This window comes from Amyelois transitella, chromosome 10 (genome assembly GCF_032362555.1).
Source record: "Amyelois transitella isolate CPQ chromosome 10, ilAmyTran1.1, whole genome shotgun sequence".
NCBI lineage: Eukaryota > Metazoa > Arthropoda > Insecta > Lepidoptera > Pyralidae > Amyelois > Amyelois transitella.
Genome location: NC_083513.1, coordinates 3,136,821 through 3,154,778, shown reverse-complemented (window position 1 = coordinate 3,154,778; position 17,958 = coordinate 3,136,821). Strand labels below are relative to the sequence as shown.

The 17,958-nt window shown below is 33.2% G+C and overlaps 1 protein-coding gene across 1 annotated transcript in view; it reads right to left on the bottom strand.

Annotated features, from left to right (window-relative positions):
- LOC106137727 (protein artichoke) overlaps positions 1 to 17,958 on the bottom strand; it is an 80,002-nt gene that overhangs the window by 27,862 nt on the left and 34,182 nt on the right. The window contains exon 2 of the mRNA XM_013338635.2: positions 8,211 to 8,237. The gene's annotated coding sequence lies outside the window, so the exon portion shown is untranslated. The remainder of the gene's footprint in view (positions 1 to 8,210; positions 8,238 to 17,958) is intronic.

The window sequence follows — 17,958 nt, the reverse complement described above, 5'->3', positions numbered from 1 at the left end:
TATTGGCTTGGGGCACTTTAATTAATTTTCCGCTTCTTTGTATCGTATAAAATCAAATTTACATCTTTGGAAATTGTATTAATCCGGGAATAATTTATAGTTATCTAACATTATTAAAATATGACTTATACATACACCCGAAATAAACATAAACGCAAGAATAATTATAGCAACTGATTCAATGACAATATGTATTTCAAAGTATTTCCAGTTTATTTTTTATTTTTTTTGTTATATCCGGATATTGTAACATCTTTTTTACATGGCGACCCCACATGCACATAAAAGTACCAGTATATCGGGGTGAATAGTATTGCATTTGAGCTGCCGAAGCCAGCAATATCCGGTTTACTCGCGACCGGAGCTCTTCGATATGCACTACCTACTTTGTAGCGTGCGAGATATATTAAAATCATATACAATGCTGAATATGACATTGCAAAATCGAGAAATGTACCATTTGTGGCTCAAAAGTAACCCAAATTACTTGAGTATGTTCGAAGAAATTTTCATTTTATGTACTCTGACTTGACTGTTAGAAAATATTATTTAATAGATGTGTTCTTTGCACTTATGTAATTCGTTAAATGCCAGTAAGTTCAAAAGCAATACTCGAAATTTTGTTAAATATTTTGAATAAGATATCCCTAACTATACAATAATAACTTTATTAATTTATCTAAGTATATAAATTATGCATGCAAAAATATAAACTTCAAAAGAATACACGATCAACAGTTCAGCAGATGCGAATTTTCAAACTACATCAAAGGTATAATACATTGTCTCATATTCTAGAACACGCTTCATCGGATCGTGTCGTCCCGCGCAATATCCGGGCGCGGCGGATAGTTCCGACGGGGATGGCAACACCGACCGGATAAAAATTGAATGTCTCCGCTTAATACTCAGGCTCATAGTCTCAACTGCTGTGCTTGTACGAGGTAGCACTTGAAAATTATTGTTTTATTTTCATAGTTTTGCACTGAGAATTTTTTTTTTTTTTTGAGTGGGTTATTCTATGAAAGTATAGTTTATTTAGCGCTAGCTTTTACCCTTAGCAATTACACGCACGCAATTAGCGCCACCTACAAAAGTACGAAGGTTTTTCGCAAATGCCACGGGAACTACGTTTTTACTGAGATGCAAAGTACATATAGTTTGTCCTTGTCCAGACTCTTAATTGTATAAACACAAAATTTTAAGAAAATTGGTGCAGTAGATAAAGCGTGAACAAACAAATAAACTTACTTTCGCATTTAATATAATAGTTGGGATGTATGTACATAAATAATAAACATTTCCAAAAATTACCCATTCTATTAAGAATTGTTGTTGCTTGAACTTGGCGTTAAGTTCGCAGACGGTTTTTAAAACCTCTTTTTTAATTGGTGTTCTTTCGTGTACCGTAATTATGGGTTGCCTTCTGGCGAGGTGCCAGACAAGACTTTTTAGTTTTAGTGTAATCCCGGACCGGCCAATCCGTTTTACGAATATGCAGCTTGAATTTTGTAGTCCAATGAATTTTATGCACTATGCGGTACGACCTTAGTTTTGCATCTGCATACACTTCTTATTTTGGAAACTGTCTAGTGTATTTTGACGCGGGGAAAATATGTTTCGACTTATATATTTTTACCGTGGATCAAACATTTTTTAAATCGTTAACTGTAGTTATCTGTAGATATATTGAGTCAATTTGAGATCCTGAAAACAATGTTTATGTGTGCCTGCCAACCATCCTGTCATTGACTTAAAATAATGGTTCAAACGCATTGTGATGATCAATGACTATTGGAAGATTATAGAAGTAAAATAGACAAAAATACTCTACTTAACTCGTATAGACTATTTTACAAAACATAATTATCTTCTAGGTGATAAGCTAGATGCAGGTAGACTGTAAGATAATTCTTCATTCAAGCTGATTAGTGTATATATATAAATAGTGACAGGTTGCTAGTCCATCGCCTAAAAGAAGAATTCTAAGTATATAAGCCTGCCCCTTAGTCGCCTTTTAAGACATCAATGAGAAAGATATAAAGTAGTCCTATTCTTTTTTTATTGGTGACGGAAACCACACGGCACTTATTTAGATAATTCTGTTAGCATAAAGTCCGCCTATTGTATCATGCGGATTGTACTTTGTACAATAAAATATAAATAAATATAACCTGCACAGCCTTGTCGCTTAAAAAGAGCTCTATGACAACCGATAGGTGGATGGGAAAAAGAATTGGTCATAAATCTTTGTAGAAGCATTCAAAAATACTGAATACGTGCACCCGTCTAAAGGACAGTTTGACTAACGATGTTCGTTCATAAAAGCGGTGATTTCAAATACTGACCTGTAGCAAATTTGCTGAGATCTTTTGACGTGGCTTCTATACTTTATGGTATTGCTTTCTTTGTTGTTTCTAGAAACTTTAATGCGGATTTTTAGAAACAACTTTTGAATACCCTCTCATTTTGACTTATACTTCGAAACTCTCAGGTGTTAATTTACCATCAGATTTTGTTTTTTAATTATTTTATCGCTGCAATTGCATAATAAATAGAACTTATTTGGTGGGTAATAAAATAATACTTTAACATTCCAAATCTTTATACTATAATTAAAAAAGATCTGTCTATATTTACCGAGCTTATATTTACTGAGTTGATTATCACTAATCTACATAATATTACAAGCGGAACATTCTTTATAATCGTCAATGTTATCGTAGTTCATTCACCATTTAACACCTTTTTTGTTCATTGACGTAAAACCTACTAAACACAAAATCGTTTATCCAAAAGCTGGTTACAAAAAGTTATAAATCTAGTGAGCGGCACCTAAAACTCGGTGTTCCGGCTCAAAGCCAAAGGGATTGACTAACGACGGCTGTATGCAAAAAGGCAACGGGTCAAACGTTGACGAGCAAATTCCTAAAGTTACATTACCTCATTATTTCCTTTGAGTGTTACCATTTTTGGTAGTCACATAGTTTGTCGATGTTGTAATGAAACGTGGACTTTGTTTTTGGTATTTAATTATAGGTACAATTACTACTTTTTTGATGTAATGGTTTTGGTTTGGCTTGATTTTTATTTCTTGATTAATAATACGTTATCGGGTGTAGGTATATACCAATATTATGATATAGATGAGCCAAGTATTTTCTGGTAGAGTATAAAAGAACCACTCCTAATCTTTCCATAGATATTGTATATGTCAGAAATTTATAGTTAATTTTCCCTCTGACAAGAAATGGATAAATAGAACCTACACAATCTTCCTAATGCGTCTTTTGTGAATTAGACGTAGATTTTGTGACACACTGAATAAAGTTAAATAAGGGTGAAAATCATTTTAAACGACCATTTCGACATAAAAATTTGTCCTCATGCTATATTTAAAAAAATATTATCAATTCTACTGCAACGAATACATACAACTATAGAATTATACCTTGCCTAGCTAAATAAATATAATGTATTGTTTTTTTGTACAAGTATTTAATAATATCCTTCTTTTTTCACACCGAACCGGAATTTTCTCCATACAAAATATTTTGTCCTATTCACGACTTGCGTTACAAAATACAACCGAATAAAAATTCTAGTAACGATATTAAAACAATTGGTTTTTTTTCGGTATATATTATGATTTGTAATTGATATCAGGTAAAGCTAATTACATTTATATATATTTTTATAGTAAATATTAGTTTATAAATTGATGTCTATAATTATCTTCCATTTTATTATTCATTTTTGTCACAACGAAATTTTGGTAATATTTGATATTTGTAATTGTCAACACCTGCTCTACGAGTAGCCAATCCGGACGCTAGAAGCTACTTGGATCGGCCATTTTGTCATCGTATGTAAAAGTGTGTGCAGGCGTGTTTCCTTATTCTTCGTGAAAATTCCAATTTAAATTTATCAGCTTTGTTGTTTTCAACAAACAATACAGGTAAGCGAATACATAATTTAAGTTATTGATTTATAGACAACCATTGTCGACTATTATTAAGGTTGAAGGTGCTTTAACTTATTGCAACTCCTGTTTATATTATTAAAAATATTTGATGTTATATTCTAAGCACAATATCTTTTCATTTTTGTTATGTTTCGTTACTTTTTTTTGTAACGTCACAAAAATGATATAACAAAAATGAAAGAAAGCCGCATCCACACAGCAATAAGAAGCTGATTTTTGTATTTTTTTATTTTTAAAATGGCGGTAAGTTATATTAACCTATAAACTTTGTTCCTGATTTTTTTTATCTTTTTAGAATGCCGATGTCAGCAGCTGAACGTCACCGACTATACAGACAACGATTGAAAGACCAGGATCCACAAAGAATTAAGATTAAAAAATTTAAATAGAATAAAAAAAAATTATGTAAAAGTTTCTAAACTAACAGAAAATCATTTTTTATTTGAATTATTGATTATTGATTAAACGAATTATAAAAAGTAAGGTGTTTTAGTATTATTATACTTTATCAATCAATGAAAATAATTATTTAGGTACCTATAGTATGTCCGTATTATTTATGCGAATTGTGAAGAGACCCTAATAATTTCATTTTTGTTATTTTTTGTTACGATTTTCATTTTTGTTATGATTTCATTTTTGTTTCATTTTTGTGACAATGGTCGTTTAAAATGATTTTCACCCATAAAATATTTTGCTCAAATGTGACTACAGCCTTGTTATAAACCCTGCAATGCATTGAGCTCGTCAGCTTACTGATGTCAAGCGGGTTCAGCTGATATCCGGGCCGGTGTCGAGATGTCGAATGCGGGCTTTCCTTGACGTGTTGATACCGGAGACAATGCCGCAAATTGAAAGATAAAACGAGAATACTATGTACCTCATTTTATATATACTACTTAGTCGTTCTTATGAATTAGTTAGCTTACTTTGAATTTCTATACAATTGTGCATATCACATAAACTAATTAACCCATTTCTGTGGCCCTATAAATTTAAAAATTCTATTGTCAGATCTGATATTAAATTTCATTAAAATCAGACCAAAGTTTAGAAAGTTATCGCGTTACAAACATATAAATAAACAAAAAACATATTTTCGCCCCAAGATGATTGGTAGAAAAATAACATTGCTTCAAATAACGCAACTTCACCCTAAATTAACTTAAAATACAGTTTACCCATTACTCTGGGAAATTCGTGAAATTTTAAACTGTGGTAATAGTTCAGAGCCTATCAGCTAACTACAGCTGTTTCAACGCATAGTGTGTCATTCATTAAAAAACATTTTGTATACCATGATTTTGGTTAAATTTGACTAACCTATGCCATATACTAATCCGAAGCTATCATAAGCTTCGGAACGACGTTTTCATAGATACAAAATCTATTTTTACGGTTAAATCGAAAGTACAGTACTTTACTAACGATCTTAAATATAAGCAAGAGATCCGAAGAAGGATAATAAAAGATCGATGATTCAATTCCGTACATTTTATAAATGGCTGTCGAACGATCACATTTCTAGACGTAAAGCGATACGTCCGATGGGAGACGCCGTGACAGCGTGGCAAATTGAAAACTGAACGAGTTGTATGGACCCTTTACTGTAAATTTAAAAACACTTCGTACAAAGTCGTCTGAAAGGCTTTTTAAACCCCACACGTATAAATCCATACCCTGACTCGTATACCGCGGCTGCTATAAGTCTATAGGAAGATGGCATGGCAAAGCGATTGCTTTACGAAGCCAAGGATTTAAAAAAGCTAGAAAATTTTTTGTGTCACGTGCCTATTGTCAATTTTGGCCAGCCATGCATGAGAGACATTTACTCTAACTTTGAAGCCAGTAGCGCAATACAATCAGAAAACGCTTGATGAAAAAGAAAGGAGTCAAGATTCGTTCAAACGTAGACGCAAAAAAGAAAAACAAATCTGCTTTACAAAAAACAATTTCGCTTCCATGTTTTCCCTTATTGTTCATGAGATATGCTTCACTTTGTCGGTTCGTTACCTTCGACATTGCAGTTCAAATCTACCGTAAATAGATTTATCTCCCATCCGTGTCCGGGGACTGTCGTCGAGAGAATCTAAGAGTCGATATTTTGATTGGAGCCTTCTCGTATTTTGTGAGTCGAAAACACTTTTCTTTTTTTCCTCATTTTTATGTCATTATGTGCGTACATATGATCGAACCATAACCGTACCTGAATTAAAGAAGGGATTTACAAGTTAAAATTCTACCACGACGATATATGCCAATGACTTTTCTTCTATTTACTTTCATTAGTTTGTTCGTTGATGACGTATGTGTTGTATTGTATTGTAGTATTATAAGTTCGGACGCAACTAGGATTCGCAAGGAGAATGATAACAAGAAATGAAACAATTTCCAAGCTGGTTTGGGAAGCGAAGAACTATTTATACGAGTACAATTATCTTTTTTCACCACATGATTTCCGTAGGGATTGCCAAAAATATGATAAGTTCCAGTGAAATCTTTCAAGTGCTTTTGGTTCACTCTGAGATACCAGTCACATTTTTAAACAGATGAGCCAAACTGCTGCCGAATAATATTAGTCACTAACCGCCTTGTTTAGGCTTAGCTTCCTAAGCTTCAGAAAATAAGGCATTATACTCGTTTCAGTTTCAACACAAGCACCCGACGCAATTTTCATAAGGTTGCTTCGAAGTTATTGCTGTATGCCGCCTTTTGTGCATCGCTTAAGTTTAATTTTACTGTAGCCTTTATGTGTAGAGAATTTCATTCATTCATTTACCTAAATATATTCTGCTAGCGTTTCAGGTATACACACACACTTGTATTCCTAGACGTAACCATGGCAAAGCATTGATTTGTGGCCCAACTTCGAATTCCGTTTGCAACGAAATTTCATCAAATCAAGTTTGAATCAGATTAAATTAAAACTTTGGTTGGTTAAAGAAGTGCTGCTTTTAGAATAAAATGATCACACGTAGGCTATGCTTGATGTTCCTTTTTACGTTAACCGTTTAAGAAGTATTACGGTGTGGCATTAGGATCGTGTATTTCAATATTTATTTTTTGTGTACCAAGAACTACAGATTTAAATAGCTTGGAACATTTGTCTAAATTCAGAGTATTGCAATAAAAACCTTCGTTACAAGTAAAATAAGCTTTAAGATTCAATTTGGTACAACATTTTTATAATTTCCTAACATATTCTGCATCTATTTCTGAATACCTTTACTTGTCTAATATTAAATTTTATGTCATAGATCATTTCTTAGATATCCAGATACGTAATATTGAGACCTACGCTTTCAAAGCAATAACTTAGGTGCTTTTGCTGCCAAATTCAACCTCCTAATTAAGTGGACGTAAAACTACTCATAAATAGTAATTTGAACACAGGAACGACAGTAAAACCTTCAATTTACTCGTGAATTTCCTGCCTATCACAAGTTTAAATAAGATGTCAAATATTTGCAATTTTATCAAAGTGATCTAAACTAAAATCATAAGAAGAAAATATTTGTTAGTTTGTTTGTAACGAGTAAACTCAAACCTGAACTGATTTGGCACAGTGATATACAAAACTTTGGGAAACTTTTTTTTCTTGAATTTCTAACGAGACCTCGCCTCGATATATCAATTCAGATCGTGATATTCAGATCAGATTCAGATAGTGGCAGGTTGATTACTCATCGCCTTAGAAGAATCCCGAATTCGAAGAATCGAGAACCAACGAAGGCTTTTCATCCGGCACACTTTCATCGCTACGAGACCAATATGAGAGCACAGACAAATATGATTATAACCAAACTGTATTAATAGTTCAAATAACTAACACTGTAGCAGCAACGCTTCATTTAAAGTATTACTCTGGAGCATTGAACGAGCTTCGCACAGAATATCCAACTTTGTAACTTTTCCGAAAGCGCACGCGGTACAAGTAGTTGAATCGTATTTACAGGATTTTGCATTAAATTTAAACTTTACAATGAATTCTAGTTAGTTTGTGTTGATTTAGAATTGGGTAGTAGTAGTCAGATTTTTCATAAAGCGACTCCCGACTGACCTCCGCAGGTTCTGCAGGGGAATCTCAGACGTATTGGATCAAGGTCAATTTCGAATTGAATTGAATTTGAATGACAAAGATTACTTATCGCTGCAATATAACAATTGTATTTTTGACAATCCGACACCCGTAGCTTAAACACGAGACGCAAAATAAAATGTTTACCTTTTATTCCGTAAAGTGCGGGTTTATCTGTAACAATAAATAAATTAAGATTAAAATACAATATAGAATCCCAAATTTGCTTTTAAACAACTTTAACTTATCCCATACAATTTTTTTTAATACTCATTGCCAATAAGTACAAGTTAACCTAAATATTCACCTCATTCTCGTAAATGCTTATTACTGATGGTCTTAATTAGTTTGGGAAATTTCAAATGCCTTTTACATACGTAGTGGAACAGTATTAGCAAACTCATATGCTGATAATTTCTAATTAGAACTCAAACACCTATTGATTTTCGATTTAGATTATTAACTAATCGATGTATCTATAGCGTGAAAATGTGTCAAACCACACGGAGCGAAGTTTGCTCTGCGAAGTGATTTATTTCTGCTTGATCCCATTTCTTGTCTCCTCATATATGGCTATAAGAAGTGATAACATGAAAGGAAATTTTTCAATAATCTTTGTCAATATAGCAATTTTATTGTTAATTTCTCTAATATTCTCTTAATTTTTGTAAAAAAAATGCGGGTTGAATGTGAATTATTTATTCGCTTCTTACGACATAGAAGGAGAAGGAGTAATTCAATTCTATGCTTCTATCACTCAGACGGCTCAGCTTCTATGATCTACAGCATCTTCTAATGCTTTTTCTATAATCATGACTTTTATCCATTACATACATATCTACGACGCCCCATATACATATAACCTATTGTTGTCTAGTGGGTAAAACTTTGTTTCTCAACTTTCCTCTTAATTTATTTAAATAAAATTAATTTCTAAATGGAATATTTTAGTTAATATTTTCTTGTTAATCTCAAAATGAGCACCACGTGGAATGTACCTCTGAACGGGATTGACGTGGAGACTCAATCACGAACTTGAGTTCATTAAGGCAAGTTCACGACTAAAACAATTTACTACAACCCACGCACATGCTTTCATTAATGCCTTAGTGTGTGCTAACCTTTAGTTAATCGTCTTATATGCTGTCTACCTTGATGAATCTTGGAAATATCTATGTGGAAGATCACGTAAAGGGAAAAACATTTATGTTTCTGATGTATCTTTTAAAAAATAACTGTTTCTAAGAACCCACGTCCGTTGGTGAAACCCACACGCTCACTTGTATTGTTCAAGTGAATGTTATAACATGAACAACTACAGATTATTCATTTATAAACAGAGATTCATAGGTTTTGATGGCCAATAATATAAATGATAATATTTTTTTTCATTATATAATTCGTTTAAACTATTTAGGATAATATGTTGCAGTAGTTTATATTCGATCAATCAATACAGACATTATTTCTTGTTCTAAATTAAACAAACCTGAAAATAACAGTCATATAGCGGGAATTGATAGCAGGGTTCGATTGAAGGTATATAACATAAACTATAACTACAAAGAAAATAGAAGAATATACTATTCCGACAAAAAACAAATATGATGCAACACCTAAATCGAAGTGTGGTACAGAAATAATTTTTTTTTTATATTTCTTTCCTAACTCTGTGGCAACCTGTGTCTGTTGCATTAGCAAGGTAAATCACGATCCTTTACCGGAGGAGTACTTTTTTCTTATACATATCATATAACTGATCAACTGAGCTTACCCCAGGAATTTCTTCTACCTAGGACCTAAAGCCTTGTTCTTCCTAGAAGATTATTACTGTATGAAATTAGGGACATTCCAACGTCCCCATTAACCGTTCTTGTTTATTTGCTTAGTGACCAAGGTACGTTTGTCTTCCCTTCCATTGTTACCAAACGTCGTTATATATTTGTGTTGACATACTGCTATCCAAACTCTACTTGCTTCTTTGAAATCAAAATGAAAGAACAATAAAATCTTTGCACTCTCAATGTTTTTTTTCAAGAACACACAGCAAATAGCAGTGCATCTACGTCGTTTTATTCAGCGCGGATTCAAATGAGAGGCGACACTCTCCTTTGAGCAGAACATATCGTTTACAAATGTCGCGAGCATTCTTACGTCTCTCACACTCAGGGTTGATACTTGAAAAAAGACCACATGGAAATTTCTGATGGTAATTCTTTAAATTATAGTACTGGATTTTTTATTGATTGCGCTTTTGTTAGATATATATATAGTATATACAAGCATAAAATGACGCCTCTTTCCTAAAGGGGTAGGCAGAGACTTCAACTTTCTACTTGCCACAATCTCTAAATACTTCTTTCACTTCATCCACATTTATAACTCTCTACGTGTTAGCTTATCTCTTATTTTAACTGACTTCAAAGAAGAGTTTGCTTTTGTTATATGTTATGTTAGATTTGCTTAGAGTTTTATTACGGCAGAATAGTTGTAATGCAAGAGTTTGAGGTAAATACAACGAAAATTGTGACCCTAATGAAATGACTATAGACTATTAGTGACCTTTACCACTTTCTTAAGGATGCTTAAAAGATGTTGCATAACGCGATAATGCCTTTAATGCGCCACGATATTTTTAAGTTATAGATCAATATATTTTCGTTTTTAAGTGCAATAAATCTATGTATATGTATTTCATTTATTAGTCAGCCTAAACACTATATCAATATCTGTATATTATACATGTTACATTTCTCAGAAAAGCAATTCTAATTCGATATCTATCGGAGCCAATTCCCACAACCAATCTAGACAATTCTAAACAAGCCTGGTCGTGGCAGCCCTATTATATGGGACCATATCGACTGGCAAACAAACGATGTTTTGTTCGATGCTGAGCAATTATCTGGTGAACTCTCATCTCGGCTAGCGTGTTGCAAATTTTGCAGTAAATGTTATGATAGCGATGCGAAAGAAAAAGTGGCAGCATGCAATTGCATACATTCATTGCCACTATTATTAATATTTTTGCTTTCGGGCACATAATCCATACTTCTACATAAATAGAACCGCTTCAAGTTACTTAAATACATACCATACATACATACAAATATATATAAAATCACGCCTCTTTCCCGGAGGGGTAGGCAGAGACTACATCTTTCCACTTGCCACGATCTCTGCATACTTCCTTCGCTTCATCCACATTCATAACTTTCTTCATGCAAGCACGGCGGTTTCGGGTACTCTTGACCTGACCCTTTGCCAGGACGTCCTTAATTTGATCAAGATACGTTCGTCTAGGTCTTCCCACTCCGACCTTTCCCTCCACACTCTCCTTGTATATCTGCTAAGTCAACCTGCTTTTTCTGTTGCCTTAATTTTTTTTTTGTATTAAACACATGTGCAAGGGAATGAAAGCACTTTTCTTACTATTACTTTACCATGTCTTCTAGTAGAAAAAGTAGAAAAACAGTGCATCAAAATCAAAATTGCCAATTCAATATAGTGTCACGCAGACAATCGACCATAATAACTTAGCCAAATCGCAAAACATTGTATACCTAATATTTATAACCCTAATACTATTTAGGAAGTTAAAAAAAATTTACTTATTGTTTTGGTCCAGTTTTTGCATTACTCAGACAAGTCAAGTATAACTAATACTTTCCGAAGCTTACAAATACAAATTTCAGAACGCCGACCTATTCCTATTTACTCTATGCATGCACTGAATACATTGAGATTGCGAGCCATCACCTCATTTCATTACGGCTGAATGGGCTGCTTCTGACGGGTTATTACTGTATACTATACAAATAGAGAATTTTTAATTTAATAATAATTCAGACAACAAAAATGCAGTACGCTAACCTATTTCCATTTGCTCTGAATACGTTGCGATTGCCAACCAATACCTCATTTTGTTACGATTGAATTGACTGCATCTGACGGGTTATTACGTGTTAATCCCGAGAGTGAGAAGTTAACCCGAAATAACACGTGAGCATCTCTGATTGTTTAATAACTAGCTTACGTTCGCAGCTCTCTCCGTCTTGAACTGAAATTCTTGAATTTCTATATTTTGAATGTATTTAAAAAAAGAAGTTATGGTTTTTCCTCGGATAACTTACTATTAAAAAAAAAAAAAAAAACAAATACGTAATCTAAATATATAAAAGAGGAGAGTGAATGACTGACTGTCATATAAACGCACAGCCCAAACCGCTGGGTATAGAGACTTGTAATTTGGCGTGTAGATTCTTTATACGGTCTAGGAGTGCACTAGGAGAGGATTTCCTGAAATTCCCGTGTGAATTGACATTGACAGGAGTTTTCCTTTTACGTGGGCGTCTTCTAGGGTAAGCTATAAAAGAAATAAATAAGCAGGCAGACAGATAATAAAATTAGACTATTCAGATGCTTAGATCCCGTGGTGGGGGTTATATAACCAATAATGCTTACTCTCTTAGTTGATGTCTGCCGCATCATAATAACATTTTGCTAAAATACGGCATTCATATATAATCAGTGAAACTACTTTTATAACAATATCAGTCATGTTTTCCTTTACAATATAATATTTAGTGAATCAGTTTTCGGATACTTTAAATTTTATCTGGAAAATAATACTTTTTTATAATAACATAATTAAGACTTATAAAGTTCCTATTAAAAAAAAATATAATATCTAGAAGTCGAAAATCTGCCTTAATAATCTTGACAAGTCTGAAATCGCCATGGGGCTATTTCAGCCCGTATACGAGTACATGAGGATCCTCAGGTAAGTTCATTTAGCTTAGACTATTGGGGCGGAACAACGCAAAATTCAGGCCCCAGGGTGAATTTGTGCGACGGATTTAAGATCCCGAGCTCCCCTCAGTTGATGTCATTGATATGGAGAGGAATAGAATTATACAAAATTTTACAACTACAAAAAAAACGCTTTATGTATACTCCCTAGGTAATGGAAATATACATATATGTTACAATTAAATCATATAGTTTATTTTAATATGCCGTGTGGTTCCCAGCACCAATACAAAAAAGAATAGGACCACTCCATCTCTTTCCCATGGATGTCGTAAAAGGCGACTAAGGGATAGGCTTACAAACTTGAGATTCTTTTTTTAGGCGATAGGCTAGCAACTTGTCACTATTCGAATCTCAATTCTATCTTAAAGCCAAATAGCTGAACGTGGCCTATCAGTCCGCTCAGGACTGTTGGCTCTGTCTACCCCGTAAGGGATATAGACGTGATTATATGTATGTATGTATGTATTTTAATATATTTATATGATTATTAATTTCATGTAAGACTATTACTACTGTTATCTCAATTATACTTATTTATCTTTTCCGAAACCTTTTTCATGCCAGTTTAACTTTCATCAATGCAGTTTCCCGAAGATTTATTTTTAACATTATCCCTTATGATCTATTGAAATTCTTTGTCTATGTTCAAGACAATATTCAACGTATTTTCATAATGGCCGCGCCCGTGACGCTGCATGTTATCTTTATTGTATACGGCTGTAAGATATAAGAATTTATGTGGGCGAAGATAGAACAAAACGCGCGATAGTATTATGTGCGTTTTGTTTCTAATGGTCTAGGTATCGGATAGTCGCTTTGGTCTACAATTTGTTCTTACAATTTACGCACCAAAGGCCGACTTGTCCTCCTGTGTAGACCTAAATATACCTTGTCTATGTACGTATTGCTTTACACTTTCGGTGATATTTTTTTTCATAAATAGCTTTTTCCTATAATTGATATTGAAAATAAAGATTTGCAAAATCTGATGACTTTTAAACAATTTTCATTAAACATAATGTATCTCTGTTAAGTTTTCTATTTCTAATTTCAATTCTTGCTACAACAATAACACTGGCATAAAAATATAATGATCAAGTTTAAATCCGATTGGTATAAAATACAAGATAGTGGATTTTATTTTATGCCAATCAATATACCAAAAAATCTTCTTAAAAAATATGCATGAATAACATGCTAAGAACTAAGATTTTATCCCTTTTTAACTGAGTATAATGATTAGATTTCCCGTAAGAACCAGTAGTACAAAAAGAATATAAATAAAATTTTATTTCAAAGCCAGTTATTTCATAGCTCCCAGAAAGAAAGTAGAAAAGGAGCTTACAAAAACAGAGTATTAGACCACATTCACAAACGTCCATGAAGCAGAAAAGTGAATAAATTGCAAGAAAAATGACGAGTACCGTTCATTCTCAGTATCGGCTAGGATCGGTCCTTACCGCCTCGGCAGCCTACTTGCTCTTAAAGTAGTCATCGAAGAGACGAACGATTACGAGTAGCCTTATTCTGTATCACTATATTATTTAAGATTAAGCCAACTTGGGTCGTGCTGGTTAAGCTCTTTTCATTTCACATAGGCTCTGGTGTATAATTTATAGTTTTACGTCATTAATTTAAAAAAAATTTAGTACCCAGAAAATTAAATATGATCCTACCTACGAGTAGATTACGCTGCAATTATTAATTTAAATTGTGAAACTGACATTAGGTACGTAATTGGGTAAATTCAAATACATTGTAGATTTTATTTCATTTATTTTCAGCGGCATGTAGTAGCACTACTTATTAATTAAATATAAATAAGTAGTGCTATTACATTTAAAGTGAAGTGAGTTCCGTCGTGAGAATAATTCCGTGTCGGATATGTCCCGTTACCTCGACCTTGATCAATGCAGACAACCGGACAGCTGTTTCGATGAGTTTGAGAACCTCTGAATAATAACTTGAAGCAAGCATTGAACTAAGTGGAAAGTTAGATTGTTTTTAGAGTGCTTGCCGAAACCCCCACGGTAGATGTTAAATTTTAATATAAAGCTTAGCTGAGGCGTACTTAACTAGCTAACACGTACGAAATATTAAGAGTCGGTTTATAACTGCTTTGCTAATATATGAATTTTCAGTTCAGAGTTGTTTATTTTTGGAAAATCTATTACGCGAAGTTTGTTAGAATTATGTTTTGCTCTTTTTACCTTACGGGAAAAGATTTAATAAAAGCATAGCGTAGGTGTGCCATGACACCTACGTTTTTATTAAATCTTTTTATTCTGCTCCCTATCACGAGCGAAAATACGCCGTATAAGTTAAACTTTGTGAAACAACTATTACACTTAGAGACACGAAAACTTGGCTAAAGTCTGACTGCGGATTAGCCAATTGTATTTTTCTCTCTTGAAAATACTATTTTTTTGTACTATAATAAGCTAGTATAAGCTTATTGTAGTACTAAAGTATTGTATTGTTACTTATAAATAATTGTGCTTTCCGTACCGCTTACCACCACTCCACCGTTACCACATAGGTATTACAAAACTCTTATTTTCTACTACAGAACAGTATCTTATTATGTGTAACCTTAGTTACAACCTTAGTCTCAAATATTATTTACACAAAAATAATACACTAGCCTGTTTAATCGTTTTGGTGGTTTTATAAGCCCAATATTAGCATCTTAATTTCAATAATACAGTTAAATCTCCTTTTGAACTTTTAGAGATACAAAGTTCCAGGTTAATTACAAATGTAATATTATGAATTATCTTGATTAAAGAGTTCTTTAACCAAGTTCGACTCTAAAACCATTTCGGCTTGTGCTTGGCATCAGTCCATTAGTTTATGTATTGTTTACAATAAAAAAAAACACGTACATAAAATAAACATAACGAATAATAAATTGTGTTTTAATTATATCTTTTTTAGGATTGAAACTTAGAATCCAACATATTTGTACGCGTAATGGCAGGAAGCAGAGCAATAGAAACAATCACTCATATATAAACATCAATGTAACCTGTTTTGACAAACAAATAATATATAGATTGATGATATTAGTATGGGTAGGTCAAAAAGAGTTTATGTATGTTAAAACAAAATTTTCTAATGTGTTTATGTTTCCGGGCCGTACAGTGTACACGGCTAGCAGTTAGAGAAATAGGAGATAATTCTAGACAATTACCTACATTACTTCGCTCACCTGTGTCAATGAACCGAGCCGAGGGATATTAGGTGTGTGTTTTTTTTTTTGTTTAACGTGCAAAGGAATGTTCGACTTTTACCAAAGTTCCTTGTGAGTTGTGAAATAGAGTTTTTGTGTAAATTTGTTAGGAAAAAAGTCTATACTATTAGAATAGATTTTTCATCCTCTCTGTTTTTCATTTTGGTCTTCCGTACCAAATTTGAAGGTCCTACCACCTTCCGCAGCTGTACAGTCAACCGCATGATTATTAAGTTACTTTGCATAGAACTCTAGGACGTGGTAAACCAAGGCGAATTTGCACTGAATTTTGGTAACTTAATGTACTGTTGGCTAAACTAATTATTCACTTTCTGAGTTGCGTATATTAATTTGATTGTCAAACAATCAAAAACTCAATAAATTACGTCAGGTTAAGGTCCGCTGCATGTTGTCTGACGAGAATTGATTTGTATAATTAAGTACTTACAAACTCCAAAATCGTGGTCACAGTCTTAGCCTCACTCATAGAGGATAACGCCAACTTATGTCTGTATATGTATCATTATTTAAGTAAATGCAGCTGAAATCAACGCCAACATGTTTACCATAGCAGGTAAAGCCTTACCGGAAATACGAGTAAACTAATTGCCAGGCTACAAACTTCATCCAATACACACAAAACAAACACCAGGCAATCTTTCCTCTCTAAAAGGTTTTAGATAGTAAATATATAGATCAGGTAATTACACCACGTACATCACAAAACAACAACAATGTTCCTAAAACAAAAACAAATGTTTATTTCGCTCGTCTGTACAAACATTTGGTAGATATAGTGTAAACAAAACGAAACGCACTACGCGAAAACGCAAACATCAATTAATTTTTATTTGCGTCCAGTACAGTAGCAGGGGGCAAACACAGAACTACCAAGAATTGTATCCATTTCTGTTGTTCCACAAGTTTAAACACCAATGTATCTTCATTTATGTTAATGTATAAAAAACCAAAGTGACGGAAAAACGCAAAGCAAAAACTAAACGGGGAAAATCACTGCCTAGGTGTTCTAACACCAAATTTCCTTGTGAATAATTCTCATGAATTTCTTTTTCAAAATTTCGATATATTTTTATCAAACACATTTTGAATATTGCGTAAAGAAAATCAAATAAGTACTTTATAAAAAACTTTTGCGCGTAGCTTAATTTTACATAAAGATCTAAACTTGTTGTAAAAATGACTGAAAATGTGGAAAAGAAACTTCATTTATCTATTACGAAATCAAAAACCCTATGAGAGAGAATGTTCCCGACTTGCACTCGGCCGTGTTTTTATTGTTTCCCTGAACGACTATTGCAGCGGTAACAGTTTGCAAGTGACAATTCTGACATGCCTATCCCGCGCTTTATTCTCGGAAAACGTTCTGCAGACCAACGCAATGCAGTTTATACAAAAACACAACTGAATAAATCGACAATGTTGTGTTCCTAAAATCTTTGTTCTTTATCCCCGAATGCAAATATTTTTACAGTTTCGTTTCAAAAACTCAATTTTATCGGTAACAATATTTATTCATGACTTTTTTGACTTTTTACATTGAACATACTCGTAGTAATAAACAGCGCTATGTTATTATTAACAAATCCGTTGATACAATTCTGAAAAGGTTATTAATGGATGCTAAATAGTGATATGAGTTTTTTGTATATTATTGATTCGAAGTATATTTTTTTTTCGAATCTTTACTAATCATATAGGAATTTTATTTCTGGTTTAAGTAACAATATTGATAATATAAGTTTTGTAATTAAGGACGTCCTGGTAAAGGGTCAGGTCAAAAGTACCCGAAACCGCCGAGCTTGCATGAAGAGAGTTATGAATGTGGAT